The sequence below is a fragment of the Colobus angolensis genome, unplaced genomic scaffold (assembly GCF_000951035.1).
Source record: "Colobus angolensis palliatus isolate OR3802 unplaced genomic scaffold, Cang.pa_1.0 Scaffold387, whole genome shotgun sequence".
Lineage (NCBI taxonomy): Eukaryota > Metazoa > Chordata > Mammalia > Primates > Cercopithecidae > Colobus > Colobus angolensis.
Genome location: NW_012117232.1, coordinates 257,715 through 274,150, shown reverse-complemented (window position 1 = coordinate 274,150; position 16,436 = coordinate 257,715). Strand labels below are relative to the sequence as shown.

The 16,436-nt window shown below is 43.2% G+C and overlaps 1 pseudogene across 1 annotated transcript; it reads left to right on the top strand.

Annotated features, from left to right (window-relative positions):
* The first annotated feature begins 11,118 nt into the window (after positions 1-11,118).
* On the top strand, positions 11,119-11,863 carry LOC105520728 (annotated as a pseudogene). Its single transcript, XR_001003176.1, has one exon. The product of XR_001003176.1 is annotated as a peptidyl-prolyl cis-trans isomerase A pseudogene (transcript).
* The last annotated feature ends 4,573 nt before the right edge of the window (positions 11,864-16,436 follow it).

Below are 16,436 nucleotides of genomic sequence, written 5' to 3'. Positions count from 1 at the left end.
TGCCTCCCAGGTTCAAGCAATTCTTCTTCCTCAGCCTCCTGAGTAGCTGGGATTACAGGCGCGTGCCACCATGCCTGGCTAATTTTTGTGTTAGAAATGGAGTTTCACCATGTTGTTCAGGCTGGTCTTGAACTCCTGACCTCCTGATCCGCTCGCCTCGGCCTCCCAAAGTGCTGGGATTACAGGCATGAGCCACCACGCCCAGCCAAGTCTTACTTATTTCTATATCTAAGTTTATTTCATGATCCGTTTGTGATTTGTACATCAAATGCTGAGCATAATGCTTATGCTTCACTGACCTCACCTGAGACCTGCATCCACTGAATTTTTACTGTATATGCTTAGGGTCGAATGTAATTAAAGTCTTGTTTATTTACTTTTTTTTTGTAAATAAGTTCTCCTTCTGTTATGCAAGCTGGAGTGCAGTGGCAGGTTCATAGCTCGTTGTAGCCTCAAATGTAGCCTTCCCAGTAGCTAGTGAAGGCCTTTTTAGAGGGGCCCTTGCTTTGAAGAGTAGCAAATATGTATTTGCCATTTTTGTGTTAGAAATGGAGTTTCTAACTCCATTTTTGTAGTGAGTGTCTGCGTTTGTGCAGTAAGTGAGGTCATAAGTAGACTGAGGAGTACATGGGCTTATCTCCTCCTCTTTTTTTTTTTTTTGGTTCAACAGATTTGTGTTGAACAAATGTACATACACACTGAACAGTTATATCTTGTAGTTGAGTATATTTCTATTGAATGAATGAGTCTCTACTACTTGTTTATAAATATAAATGTTTATGTAATTTTAATAAACAGTGAATAATTTATACATGTTTTGTAACTTGCTCTTTTCATGTCAGCATATATAGATCTGCATTATTATTTATAATTGCTTTATTGTACTCCTTTGCATGGAAATTCCCCTCTATTTAATCTATTTAATCTTAATAGAGGGGAAATTCCCCTCTATTTAATCTGTTCCCTACTGATAGTCATTTAGATTTCTGCCTTTTTATTTATTTATTTATTTATTTATTTTCTTTTGAAACAAGGTCTCACTCTGTTGCCCAGGCTGGCGTACAGTGACATGATTACAGCTCACTGCAGCCTCAACCTCCTGAGCTTAAGTTGCCCAGGCTGGTCTTGAACTGAGCTCAAGCAATCTGCCCACCTCAGCCTCCCAAAGTGCTGGGATTACAGGTGTGAGCCACTGTGCCCAGCCTATGTTTTTATATTAAACAGTGTTACAGCAAATACAGGTATATGCACATGTTTGCAGGAATTGCTAGTGCAGAGTTTGCACATTATGAATAGCTACTGCCAGGCTTTTCAAGTCCTTTTTTTTTTTTTTTTTTAACCAATTTACAGTTTCACTGAATTGGGTGAGGAGTTTCCTGCCCTACACCCTCTGTCTCACTTTGTTCTGTGCTGCTGTAACAGAATATATGAGACTGGGTAATTTCTAAAGAACAGAGATTTATTTCTTACAGTTCTCAAGGCTGGGAAGTCCAAGGTCAAGGGGCCCACATCTAGCGAGGGCCTTGTTGCTGCATCATCCCATGGTGGAAGGTAGAAGGGAAAGAGGGCATGCTTGCCTGCAGGAGAGGAAGGGAAGGGGCCTGTACTCATTCTTTTTATCAGGAACCCCTCCTGCGATAACTAACCCTTTCATGAGGGCAGGGCCCCGTGACCCACCCTCTCTTAAAAATCCCCTGCCTCAACACTGTTGGATGGGGAATGACGTTTCCAACATATGAACTTTGGGGAACACAGTCAAACCATAGCATTCTGCCCCAGCCCCCCAAATTCATGTCCTCTCACACACAGAGTACATTCATTCCATCTCGACAGGTTTAATGTCTTCATTTGTTCCAGCATCACGTCAAGAGTCCAGAGTCTCATTTGAATCAGATACAAGTGAGACTCAGGACAAGATTTCTCCCAAGGCAGATTCCTCTCCACCAGTGGGCTTGGGAAATTAATGTGCTTCCAAAATACGATGGGGGGGTCAGGCATAGGACGGCAAGTCCCATCCAAAGGGATTCATTTCCTGTTTTTGCTGTAACAAATCACCACAAACTTAATGGCTTGAAGAATACAAATGGATTATCTCACAGTTCCAGAGATCAGAAGTTCAAACCAGATCTTCCTGCACTACAATCAAGGTGGCAGCAGGGCTGAATGCCTTCCTGGACACTTGAGGGGAGCGTCTGTCTCCTCGCCTTTTCCAGTTTCTTGGGGCTGTCCATGTTCCTTGGCCTCTTCCTGCAGTTGTCAAAGCCAGCAGCATTTATGCTGTCCCTTTCTTCCATGGTTGCGTCTTCACTGACTTCCTGGGCAACTGTGAAAGACCTCTGTGATTATGCTGGGCCTACGTGGATAATCCAGGCTAATCTCCCTTTATGCTGATTAGCAACTTTCATTAGGAAGTATGTTAACTAGTCATTAAGGTTTCATTCCAACCTTAATTCCCCTTTGCTATGTAATCTAACACATTCACAGGTTCTGGAGATTCAGAAATGGACATGACTAGGGAGGGGAGAGCATTTTTCTGCCTACTCTAGATCCAAATGTCAACTCAAGGTTGAGCAGCCCTGATTTCAAAGGACATATGCACACATTACACATATCCACACGTGCATGCATTACACACACATACCTGTACACATTTAGACAGACATGTGGGGCATCTTTACATGTCAGAACACAAATATACACCTCTACCTCCTTTTTTATGGCTGCACAGTAACCCATCCTGTGAATATACCATGTTCTACTTAACACCTTAATCTTAACTGCACAAAAGTAAGGCAGCACCACCAAACTTCCAGCCTCATACAAATCTAATTGAACTGTGGACTGAAGACAGCTAAAGACTGTCAAACTTTCACATCACAAATGGTTCCTCCAAAGCTTTAGGGATCTACTTGAGCCTTCATGATAGCCAACAACAATAGCAGCTACATTTGCTAGGCGCTTTCTATGCCCCAGACACTGAGTTGACACATCTACTCTAATTCTCCAACCAGGCAAATCAGATAGGATCTACTATTACTCCCACTTTACATATAAGGAAAGTAAAACCCCGAGAGGTAACTTGCCCAGGACCCCAGCACTAATAAGTGGGGTTGTGGTGTTCAAACCCAGACGGCTTGACTAGCAAGCCCTAGACTTAGTTTATCTAAACCAGGGGTCAGCAGACTACACCTAAAGGCTCAATCCAGCTCACTGCCCATTTTTTATGGCCAGAAAGCTCAGAAGAGTGGTTATTTTTTAATGACTGGAAGAAAATCCCAAAAGAATAATAATATTCAGTAACACATGAAAAGTATATGAAATTCAAATTTCAGTGTATATGAAAGTTTTATTGGAACACAGCCAGGCTCATGTTTTTATGCGCTATCTATGGCGGCTTTCAGGCTACAACAGTAGAGTTGAGTTGTGACAGACACCACCTCGTGACCTGCAGAGCTCAAAACTGACTCTCTGGCCATTTATAGTTTCTCCAATCACAGGGAATCTGGTCCTCCATCTTTCTGACTGCTTCACGCTGAGAAGGGGCATTGTGGGATAATGACGAAGAATGAAAACGTCATGCCTATAGCTGAAGCACTCACAAGGCTGGCATCCAGCTTGGTGGAACATGGTAATATGGGTCCTTTTATGTTGGTTTTAGAACAATATTTCAAGCCATACTAAGATGATTAATAACATAGATAACATCCGGACACGGTGGCTCACGCCTGTAATCCTAGCACTTTGGGAGGCCGGGGCGGGTGGATCACGAGGTCAAGAGATCAAGACCATCCTGGCCAACACATGAAACTCCATCTCTACTAAAAATACAAAAATTAGCTGGACATGGTGGCATGTGCCTGTAGTAGTCCCAGCTACTTGGGAGGCTGAGGCAGGAGAATCACTTGAATCCAGGAGGTGGAGCCAAAGTCACACCACTGCACTCCAGTCTGGCAACAGAGCAAGACTATGTCTCAAAAAAAAAATAGCCAGTGTGGTGGCACACGCCTGTAATCCCAGCTTCTTGGGAGGCTGAGGAAGGTGAACTGCTTGAAGGAGGTTGCAGTTAGTCGAGATCGCACCACCGCACTCCAGTCTGTGCAATGGGAGTGAGACTCCATCTCAAAAAATAAAAATAAAAAATAACATAGATAACAAAAATTTTAAAAATACCACAGAAGATGGAGTGGATCCCTTGGGAAATCCAAGAGAGGACTCTTCAGAGCTCTATGTTCTCTGTGTGGTTTCTTATTTCAGGTCTTTGGCTGGTCTTTGAATTCTAACTTAAGGCCGTAGGAGGGTTCACACGACCATGACTGTTTCCTCTGGAGGGATCCCAGAGGGAATGGTTTTACCCCAGTATGGTGAGTCCATGGGTAACACTGGCAAACTTGACAGATGAGTGGGTGGTCAGCAGCACTGCAGAGGAGCCGACCCACTGTGCTTGCAGCTGGTCTCGAGCCTGGTGGGACTGCCAGGTCTTCAGCATGAGCTGGCTCCCCAGTTTCAAAAAAAAGAGTAAAGAGGCACAAGAAATTGGAACCTGTTAGAAGCAAACTCAGAGAGACTAGTTAACATACTTCCTAATTATTTTATATATGAACTAGCTTCTGTTTCGGGAGAGGGAATATCCTCATGTATCAGGGAATCTGGAGAAATGGTCTCCTGTACAGTATTTCGAAGAGGCTAAGAACCAACCCACTTCTGGGATATTCGTATCTTCAGCAGGGCAAGGGGCAAGACTTTTCCCCAGGTAAGATTTGTCTCCTGGCAACTGGGGTCCCCTTGGCCACAAATGGGTCCGTTCAGTCAATGATGGGCTTAGGACTTTATTTTTAGTTTGACCTCTTTTGGTCAAGATATGCCAGAGGCAGCATCAATGGCCAAGCTTTTATTTTGTCACATATCATTGCTGGGGTGGTGTTGCTGCCTGCTCTGGGTCCATCCTATCCCTCAGTGGGACTTCTATGGCCGAGGGACTCAGAATCAAAAGACTGACTTTCAGTTAAACATTCTAGGCCAGATAGAAATGGAGGTGGGTAGGCACTCATTAATCCTGAAAACCTTTTAAGCAACACAATGGTCAAAAAGCAAAATGTGAGATTAAAATTCCTGTCATCTCAAAGCCAGGCCCCCATGGCTAGCATACAAAGCATATCAGCTGCTTCATCTGAGGTGCTCCAGGTGGCATTGATAAGCGGAGTTGGGCAGTTCCACTTACCTGGGGTAAACAGATCTTACAGTGACTTTTATCCAGACCACGTTCAGGAATAGCCTCCTGTGGGTCTGAATTACATATCCTTCTACGACTGTTCAGCTGTGAGCTGTGGGCCCTACATTAACCAGACATGCTCTTCCACTCTGCAGCATTTAAAACCAAAGACACTGCTTCCAAATTAGTTATTCTCACAATCCATTTTAGGAAAGGTGCCTCAAGAAGCTGATGATACCAGTCTACAAAAGGGAACACTTCCTTCACATCATACCATTCGGCTTCAGTAGTTACTTCGTTTTGCCTTTCCCTGCCTTGACTACCTTCTTGGAAACCACAGGTCTGAGAGGCACCAGAAAGTACCTCTTCTGTGGGTGGCTTTGAGGCTAGTGATCTAAACTCAGACAGACCCACATCTGAGCTTGGTCCAGCCTCAAGGCCCAACCCAGCACTCTTACTTTAATTTTAGCTATTATAGATAACAATAACGAAGGGAATGAATATTTCACTTTTTCCTTATTAGTTTGGATTTCCTTATGCATCCAGTGATCCAACTCCCCAGGAATTGGATCCATCTTTAAATTCCACTGGTTCTTGCAATGGCTTTCTATTAAAAAGAAAAAAAAAGAGTAAAAAACATTTTTTAAATTCCACTGGTGAATTTTACCTTTAATAACTGAATGCAGCACAGCTGCAGCTCCAGGTTGCCACCCAGGAACCATAGGTTAATGTAATAACAGGTATACTACAGTTTTCTTCTGAAACATAATTTTTCTCTGGCTAGTTCCCCATCTCTACCAAAGACAAATCATGGTAAGACCAATTTATTTGCAAATTACGTTTTAGTCTTATTATACTTGGCCAGATTATTTGCATAAGGTACAGCAAGAATTATTGTCCATATAGGCTTTTTTAAGTTGGCTTTGCTGGAGCTTTTCAAAAGGAATCTCAGATTCAACTTTTAAAGGCCTCTCAAGGTCAGCCAAGAATGTATCTGTGCCTGCAGATACCTGTACAAATTGGGTGAATTCCTTTCCTCTCAAGGTCTCAAAATAACTTTAGGTTCCTGGACCTGTCAGAAAGTGACATTCTTTACTTAGCACAGGTCAGGAATCCTGCAAAGGAATTATGTAGAGAGGTATGAGGCCAGTCTTTCCAAGGGACATGTATCAGCTCTATAAAGTCAATCTCAATTCCTCAAAGCAGTCTGCTCATATCTAAAAATGTCATTCCAGTTAAACCCTTGGTCAAAAGACCAGTACCTCCAATTATGTGCTGTTATAAAAGAAAACAGATTCTTATTGAACTTATGCAAATAACTACATTGCCATGAGTTAAGAATATTTGCAAATAGTTTTTGAATTCTGGAGAAACCAGGCAGACAGCAAGAAACATGCTTCAAATTTTATTTACAAGAGTATACTCAATTGTTAAGGGCTACAAATAGCTGAAGAGAAAAAAAATTGACACTGAATAACAAAAAGAATCAACAATGTTTCAAACCAAAAAAGCCACAGAAGAATTAGTTCAGTTCTCTATCAGCTCAGTCCACGCAATTAACTCTTGTTCTGCTTCATACTGGGTTAGCAATCTTTATGACCACGTCAGCCTTTTAATTAGAGTCCTAGAAGTTTTCTGTCTAATCCAACAGCACAGTCTCTCCAACATCATCAGAAACTTGCTTTCAGGAGTCTTTTCCAAGGAGTGAATTTTGGACTGTAGTTGACTGTGAGCCACTTTTTGAGAAGAATCCAATAAAACAATAATTGTGGATGATAAAATTCTTAAGACATCCTAGTCAAAGACATATTAAAGATACAATTGTCAAGGAAATCTGGTTATTTATGTGGCATACAACAATTTAACATAATAAACATATTACTGATGACATATACTAAGACATGTCAGGATTTTAGGAATGCCATGTAATTTTGGCACACCTTAATAACACATGTATTTATAAATATAACCCAAAGAAAGTTAAACACCATTTCGTATTTGACAATGCTTCCTGTATAATCTTAACATACCAAATAAGCCTAATATGTCTCTTTTGGACTTCAGGGACCTAGTATCTTTTTGTTTGTTTGTTTGTTTTTGAGATGGAGTCTCATTCTGTTGCCCAGGCTGGAGGGCAGTGGTACGATCTCAGCTCACTGCAACCTCCGCCTCCCAGGTTCACGCCATTCTCCTGCCTCAGCCTCCCAAGTAGCTGGGACTACAGGTGCCCACCACCACGCCTGTCTAATTTTTTATATTTTTTTAGTAGAGACGGGGTTTCACCGTGTTAGCCAGGATGGTCTCGATCTCCTGACCTCGTGATCCGCCTGCCTTGGCCTCCCAAAGTGCTGGGATTACAGGCTTGAGCCACTGCGCCCGGTCCTGGGACCTAATCTCTTTTAAAAATATATATTATTTTTGTTTGTTTGTTTGTTGTTGCTATTGGGGACAGGGTCTCCAAAACTCTGTAGCCCAGGGTGGAGTGCTGTGATGCAGTCACAGCACAGCTCACTGAAGCCTTGATCTCCTGGGCTCAAGCAATACTCCCATCTCAGTCTCCAGAGTGGCTGGGACTACAGGCACATGCTACCTTGCCCAGATTTTTGTTTTTGTTGTTGTTGTTGTTGGGTTTTTTTGTTTGTTTGGTTTTTTTGTTTTGTTTTTTTTTTTAGAGACAAGGTCTCCGTATGTTGTCCAGACTGGTCTCAAACTCCTGAGCTCAAGTGTTCTGCTCACCTCAGCCTATCAAAGTGCTGGAATTATAGGTGTGAGCCACTGCATCCAGCACTAATTTTTTTTTTTTTTTTTTTTTTTTTTGAGACAGTCTTGCTCTGTCACTGGAGTGCAGTGGCACAATCTCAGCTCACCACAACCTCCACCTCCTGGGTTCAAGTGATTTCCAGCTAATTTTTGTATTCTTAGTAGAGACAGGGTTTCACCTGGTTGGCCAGGCTGGTCTCAAACTCCTGACCTCAAGTGATTCACCCAACTTGGTCTCCCAAAGTGCTAGAATTACAGATGTGAGCCACCATGGCCAGCCTTTTATTAAGTTAGCTTAAGGTCAAAGAGACTGAATTTACAACTTGAATTTTTTTTATTCATTTTTTTTTTAAGACAGAGCTTTGCTCTGTCACCCAGGTTGGAGGGCAGTGGTGCAATCTCGGTTCACTGCAACCTCTGCCTCTCGGCTCACTGCAACCTCTGCCTCTCAGGTTCAAGTGATTCTCTAGTAGCTGGGATTACAGGCACACACCACCACAGCTGGCTAATTTTTGTGGTGTTAGTAGAGGTGGAGTTTCACCATTTTGGCCAGGCTAGTCTCAAATTCCTGAACTCAAATGATCTGCCTGCCTGGCCTTGGCCTCCCAAAGTGCTGGGATTATAGGCATGAGCCACTGCGGCGGGCCAGAAGTTGAAATTTTGATGTTGAGAAGTTCATCAGTCGAATATCAAAAGTTTAAAACACTTGATGCCACAAAATAGGATCACAGTTCATTATAAAAGAGTTATTCATGCAGCCAAAATGATAATTCAAAGGTTTCAAAAAAAAAAAACCAAAACACCAAAACCCTTTACTCATTGATATGAAGGAGACTCAGTTTCCCCAATGGTTAAGACCCAATAGACACACCCAAGACAGCAGGAAGCCAACTAAATGTCTGATTCTCTCCTTTTTTTTCCTGTGGTTTACTTAAAAGGTAAACAAAAATCTTTGATCTCTGATTAATAATGTTTTAGGGGGATTATTAATGTTAAAGCTAATTTCAATAAAACCTTGTAAACAAATGTAATTTCAATCAGTTTGACCATGAAGTAATATTTCCATATACTTTGTATAAACTTTTACAATTTTCTATTAGAGAGTAGATCAGTGGTCTAGGAAAACTGTTATTCCGATACAGGGGCCCAGATGTTTGCCTGGCATCAGTGTGCCTTTGATATTAATGTTTATAGAAAAACTCCAATTTTATCCCTCAAAGTCGGCCCTTACAATCTCACGCGCCCACCTCTTCCGCGACAGTCCCTGGGCCTAGGGGGATTGAAAACTTGTAATTGCTGGCCCTGCGTCTCATGAAAGCATTTCATTTCGATTGTCACCTTCTCCCAGGTCTGAAGATGAGGCTTTGACTGGCATCAGTGTTCAAGATTTAACAGGAATCTGTGCCTTTTTCAGACTCAGGAGTCAAAGCCCTGTAACTAAACAACGGAAGGACTTTAGAAGCAATATAGAAAGTTACATGGATATAAAAACCTTAATTCTTTTAGATGTATTTTTAAGCAATATAAAAACTAATAATGATGACATAGGAATTATCAATAAAACGTAAAATCCGTTCATTAGGCCAGTTACCAAAAGGCAAAGAAAGACCTTCTGCAGTGTATTTCTCCTTATGGGAAGCCCATTTAGATAACCTTGTTGCTCAGGCTGGAGTGCAGTGGTACTATCTTGGCTCCCTGCAACCTCTGCCTCCTGGGTTCAAGTGATTCTCCTGCCTCAGCCTCCCAGGTAGCCGGACTTACAGGCTCTCAACACCACGCACAACTAATTTTTGTATTTTTAGTAGAGATGGGGTTTTACTATGTTGGCCAGGCTGGTCTCAAACTCCTGACTTCAGGTGATCCCCCCACCGCGGCCACCCAAAATGCTGGGATTACAGGCATAAGCCACAGTGCACGGCCCAACTCCATAATTTGAATCAACTTTTAGATAACTTCTGAATTAGTTATTATTCTTTTTCTCAGTAAAGATATAACTTCTGTGACACATTTTATATACAGAATTATATATTAACTAGAATTCTTAGTAACCTTACATTTTAATGAAAAACCTAGGAAGCAAGAAATCCTGAACTGTTTATCAGATATTAACATTTTATAGATGACAACCTTCCATAGTTTTTAAAAAAATCTTTCCCTGTGTCATAACCCTTTCTTAATTTAACATGACTCAGACATCTAATGAGCAGCCAAACTCTCAAGACTTTAAATTACAGAAAAAGTTCGCCTACATTTACCCCATTTCTATTTTATGCGTGTTTAACCGTTTCTCTACATTAACTATGAGAACTGAGATATCAGACAAAGCCAGTCATTGCTTCCTTGATAATCATTTTTATAACCTATGAATATCAGGTGTTCACCTAAGTAAGAACTTTAAAATTAAAAAACATGGGTATATTTACCAATAACTCAGAAAATTCAGCTGTTTTTATTAAATGACAACATTAGTCTTATTTATCAAAAAAAAAAAAACCCACACACAAAGATCATTTTCTTCATGGCTGGGTTTAGAGTCTTATAACCTTTTTCGTCAAACTCAGACACCTTAACACATCCAGCAAATACAAAACCCAGATAAAAAGGTAGGCTGACAAGTCTGAAGACATTTCTATTTTACCAATAATGTTAAAGCCCATTTATTAAAGATGTACTTAAGTCACATGAACTTGGAAACTGACTGGACTTATTTACCTAATTTATGCACACTCTTTTTTATGTATAAGCCAACTTGGTACCCTGTGAAAATGATACAGAACATCCAGAGACACACATACACATACAAAGATCCAACAGCTTTTACCCTGGAATTCTAGCCATTAGATAGCAATGCAAACTCACTGGTTTACGAGCATGTTCACATGGTTAAACTTTGTTTGCCCCAGTAGGTAATCCAGCGAAGGCTGTGAACCAAAATTTTGCATAAATCACTTTCCATGGCAGTTTGATTTTTAAAGGCCAAACCTCCCCAGACTTTAAAGAATACCAAACAGTACCACTGAAGAACATCACAATCAGCCAGGCCCTACCTTGCTTAGGACAGCAGCGGAAAAGCCTGGATACACGGAACTCCATCCCACCTTCCCATCCAACAGAAAAATGAACGCAATTAGAAGACAGCAGTACAGGCTTTGCAGACGCTGCCGCCGAGGAAATTCTTGTACTACTAGCCATGGTCAACCCTACCGTGTTCTTCGACATTGCCATCGACGGCGAGCCCTTGGGCCGCGTCTCCTTCGAGCTGTTTGCAGACAAGTTTCCAAAGACAGAAGAAAATTTTCGTGCTCTGAGCACTGGAGAGAAAGGATTTGGTTATAAGGGTTCCTGCTTTCACAGAATTATTCCAGGGTTTATGTGTCAGGGTGGTGACTTCACACGCCATAATGGCACTGGTGGCAAGTCCATCTATGGGGAGAAATTTGAAGATGAGAACTTCATCCTAAAGCATACAGGTCCTGGCATCTTGTCCATGGCAAATGCTGGACCCAACACAAATGGTTCCCAGTTTTTCATCTGCACTGCCAAGACTGAGTGGTTGGATGGCAAGCATGTGGTCTTTGGCAAAGTGAAAGAAGGCATGAATATAGTGGAGGCCATGGAGCGCTTTGGGTCCAGGAATGGCAAGACCAGCAAGAAGATCACCATTGCTGACTGTGGACAACTCGAATAAGTTTGACTTGTGTTTTATCTTAACCACCAGACCATTCCTTCTGTAGCTCAGGAGAGCACCCCTCCACCCCATTTGCTCGCAGTGTCCTAGAATCTTTGTGCTCTCGCTGCAGTTCCCTTTGGGTTCCATGTTTTCCTTGTTCTCTCCCATGCCTAGCTGGATTGCAGAGTTAAGTTTATGATTATGAAATAAAAACTAAATAACAATTGTCAAAAAAAAAAAAAAGAAGACAGCAGTACAATTCAAAGACCCATGGAGAGTCCCAACCTCCCCAGTCCTCAAAGAACACTGGAGCCAAACAGTGTTGCAAAAGAATATCATTTTCCTTTGTTCCATTGGCTCATAACTATATTCAGACTAATTCTAAAGAATGCACCCCAGTGGGCTACATTCTAAGATCAAATTCTGATTTCTCATGACTATACCCACCCACACACATAAATAATTACGAAAATACAATCTAACCGCAGTAGCGACTAACAAACCCCCAAGACCATCCAAGCCAAAACAGTTGAGGCGCTTCCCTCTCACAGTCAGCTGGGCTTGTTCAACCTGCAAATGGAAATTCCTTCACAATTTCCCAAATTGAGAGAAGCAGATCCTGCCATCTGGTACCCACAAAAGACACCTGTCAGATGCATATGTCACATTTCAAAGGCTGCTCTTCCTAGACAATCAGGAACACAGTTAGAGTCAGCAGCAGTGGGGACAAAGAGAGACAGACAGAAATCCACCTCTGGCCAAGAAAGGGTCAGGCAGCTGCACAGGAGGGCCTCTGAGACGCTCCCCATCTGCGGCCACCAGCCAGAGGCAACCCATTCCCGATTAGGGGACCAAAATATGTTACCGAAATGCCAGGGGTTCAGTATAGGTTCAGTATAGGTCCTGCGCAGAAAGCCAATCATTAGGAAAAGTAATGCTGGGGAAGAAAGCTTTATCATATTATGGTTAACATCAGCCCAAGAGAACAGGAGATCAGTCTCAAATCCCTCTCTCCAGCTGACTAAAGCTGGGGGCATTATATAGCAGGGGGAAGGAATTTAATTATGAGCAGGAAGACAGCAATCAGGCAGGAGTAAGGGATCAATTGTGATGAATGAGGCTCTGGAGTCTCCGTGTCTGCATGAAGCCATCAGGTGAGTTTCTATCCCTTGGTGGAGGGAGGAACTCCGATGAGACTCAACAGGGCTTGCTGGGGCCACAGGGTGAGGGCGAATAGCAAAGGGCATGGGGAACTTTTTGGATGATGGAAACGTTTAGTGTCCTCCTCAAGATACTGCTTAGGCACAGGTGCAGACATTTGTCATAACCCACCGATTTGTACTCAAGATAAATGTGTTTCAGTGTGTAATTTTTACCTGCATTTAAAAAAGCAATTGTGTGAAAACCACAAGCTGCAGGACACATAGGAACTGTATGGTACCACTTGGTAAAAAACTGAAGGGCATGAGTGTTCTCCCTGACACACGCACTCACACACACTCAAGAAAAGGCATTTGGGGGTGGCTGTTTTGGAGCAGGTGTCCTGGTGGCCAGGATCAGGCTGGCAGGAGCCACACATGGTGCTGGGGAAAATCACTAATGCAGAGGGAGACGAGGCCAACCCAGAGAGGAGGAAGGTGTAGGGAAGAACAGAGGCCTGCCCTGTTATTAGGGCTGTCACCAAAGACCAGCCCTAATGAGGCCCTAGGCCAGGCCTCTGCGTTTCCCGGCAGTGCCTTACCCGGCAGTGCCTTACCCTGGGTGGGCCTCTGAGCAGGCGCTGCCTAGAAACATCTCATTGTGAGTTTCTCTCCTTTGTTTTAGAGACAGGACCTCCACAGGCTGAAGTCGGATCCAACTGCACTGGATGTTTTTCTTGGAACCAACCAGATGACTTCTGTGAACCACGGGGATGTCTTCCTGGTTTGGTGGCCTTGACTCTGGCTTAAGTTGTTCCTTGGAACAAGTGGGCAGCAATGTGGCCACATCTCAAGTGTGCTCATAAATGGCACAGAAAAGGGGAAGAGTTCCCTAACAGTGAGATAAAGGAGACTGAAGCCAGTATGAAATTCTTAATATCAGAGAATGAGGGACTTCAAAATCTTTGTAGTGACCTGGGAGAGACGTAGGAAGCATCAGAGCTTCAGATATGGCAGCAAAGTACAAGTTACTGGCATCAATTACAACAGAAAGGTAGAAATGAGAGTTCCTAAAGCAAGAAAGTAAGCAGTGAGGATCGGTTGCAGGACGGGCAACTATTGGCATCAATTACAACAGAAAGGCAGAAATGAGCATTCCTAAAGCAGAAAAGCAAGCACTGCAGGATCAGTCACAGGGCTGGCAGCTATTGGCATCAATTACAACAGGAAGGCAGAAATGAGCGTTCCTAAAGCAAGAAAGCACACACTCCAGGATGCGTTGCAGGACCAGCAGCTATTGGCATCAAGTACAACAGGAAGGCAGAAATGAGCGTTCCTAAAGCAAGAAAGCAAGCACTCCAGGATTTGTTGCAGGACCGGCAGCTATTGGCATCAATTACAACAGGAAGGCAGAAATGAGCGTTCCTAAAGCAAGAAAGCAAGCACTGCAGGATGCGTTGCAGGACGGGCAGCCAGCCCTGGAGTCAGCACATTCGGGAGGCTGGAGGCTCCCATCCACACTGCATCCCCTCCATTCGGGTGGTACCCATCGTGCTTCCGTGTTCCACGATGAGTACATGGGTTTTTGTGATGTAATTTCATCACAGTAATAAACAGATTGTCCAATGAAATTTCAAAACGCAAGTCTCCAGTTGGCCACTGAAGGCATATTGCTCAGACTTCTAAAGTAGAAGGAACAACTAGTTTTGATGAAAATGAAATCTACAAACTACAAACACCAGATACTATCCAGGAGCTCAAACAAAAGAGAAATCAGGATACTGATGAGCATCCCCTGCTCTGACAGAGCTTGAGAACTATCGAGGAAAATAAGCCAATAGACTCCAGCACAATGGCGACTCCACAGGGAAGTTCAGGGTTCCCCAGGAGTTGTCACCATCACCATGGCTCATGTTTATTGAGCCCGTATCATGTGCTTGGCACTGTTCCAGGTGCTCTGCAAGAAATAATTGCCTAAAAGTTCACAATGACTCTATGTTATCATCCTCATGTTACAGAGATGTGGATAAGATGTGGCACAGAGAAGTGACTTGCCCAAGGTTTCCTGGCTGTGCTCTGAATCTGGGCAGTATTGCTTCAGGCACCCTGTTCTTAACCTACCTGATACATGCTTTGCAAATATTAACCCACTTAATCCTCAAGACAACTATGAGACTGATACTACTATTATATCCATTTTAAAGATTAGAAACCTAGGCACAGAGAAACTCATTAAATTGTTGTGGGTTACAGACATGACAGGAGGGGCCCTGAATGCAGACCCGGGATACCAGAAAGAGATCCTGAAACTGATGATGGCTTCTGAGACCTACTGGATGAGTTGGAAACCCAGAGGCTGGATAGTGCAAGAGCACCCAGGGCAGGAAGTAGAGAGGGAAGAGAGAGCAGCGAGGAGCAGACATAGATGATGTGGCGGGGGCAGGGGGGAGAACCCCACCCCGTTTAAGCTCAGGTACACATGATCTGCTGAAGATCATGAGCAAACTTATTTGCTGAATACATAAGTGACTAAGTGAAAGCTTTCAGTATCTGGACCTTGTGCTGAGTAGGAGGCAGCAGCACTCTACCACCAGGGTGGGCAGGATTGCCAAAGGCCAGCCCAATTCTAGGCCATCAGGTGTGCAAACCCCACTGAAGGACTGCGGAAAACACGGAAAGGAACTCTCAAGACTCCGGGCCTCCAAATGAGTACCAGGCAGCAAACGTTAAAAAAAAAAAACCCATGTCTTATTTTAAAAAATAGTAGATTTATAGAGAACTAAAGCAAACACACTTTTATTTATTCACTCATTGTCCAAGGCAAGCCTGTTTTTGTTTTTAATACTCTTTAAATATGCAAGTTTATTGTATGTCAATTATACCTTAGTAAAGCTTCTTTTAAAAAAAAAACTCACAGTTTAGTTCTGGGCTCTGTACTTGGGCTCTGAAACGCAGTCCTGAATCCCCACACCCACTGGAGCCTGGGGAGAGGATCATTTTCAGTGCCTGCCATTACCTGAGAAAAGAACACCAGAAAGGGAGACCCTGGGGAAAATGCTAAGACTTCTAGTCAGGCACAGTGGCTTATGCTCACAATACCAACACTTTGGGAGGTTGAGGCAGAGGATCATTTGAGGCCAGGAATTCAAGACCACCCTGGGCAACATAGTGAGACCCCATCTCTACAAAAAATTTTTTAAAAATTATCTGGGCATGGTGGCATGCACCTATAGTCCCAGCTACTCAGGAGGCTGAGGCAGGAGGATCCCTTGGGCCCAGGAGTTCAAGGCTGCAGTTCACTTAGTCACTTATGTATTCATGCAGTGAGCTAGATCAGATACTGCATTCCCAGCCTGGGTGACAGAGCAAGACCTTCTCTCAAAAAAAAAAAAATCGTAGACTATCAAGAAGGACAAGGAAGGATGTCTCCTGGGGGCTGGACATGGTGGCTCACTCCTGCAATCCCAGCACTTTGGGAAGCCAAGGCAGGCAGATTGCTTGAGCTTAGGCATTCTAGAGCAGCCTATGCAACATAGTGAAACTTCGTCTCCACAGATAGTACAAAACTTAGCTGAGCATGGTGGTGCATGCCTGTAGTCCCAGCTACTTGGGAGGCTGAGGCATGAGAATTGCTTGAGCCCAGGAGGTAGAGGTTGCA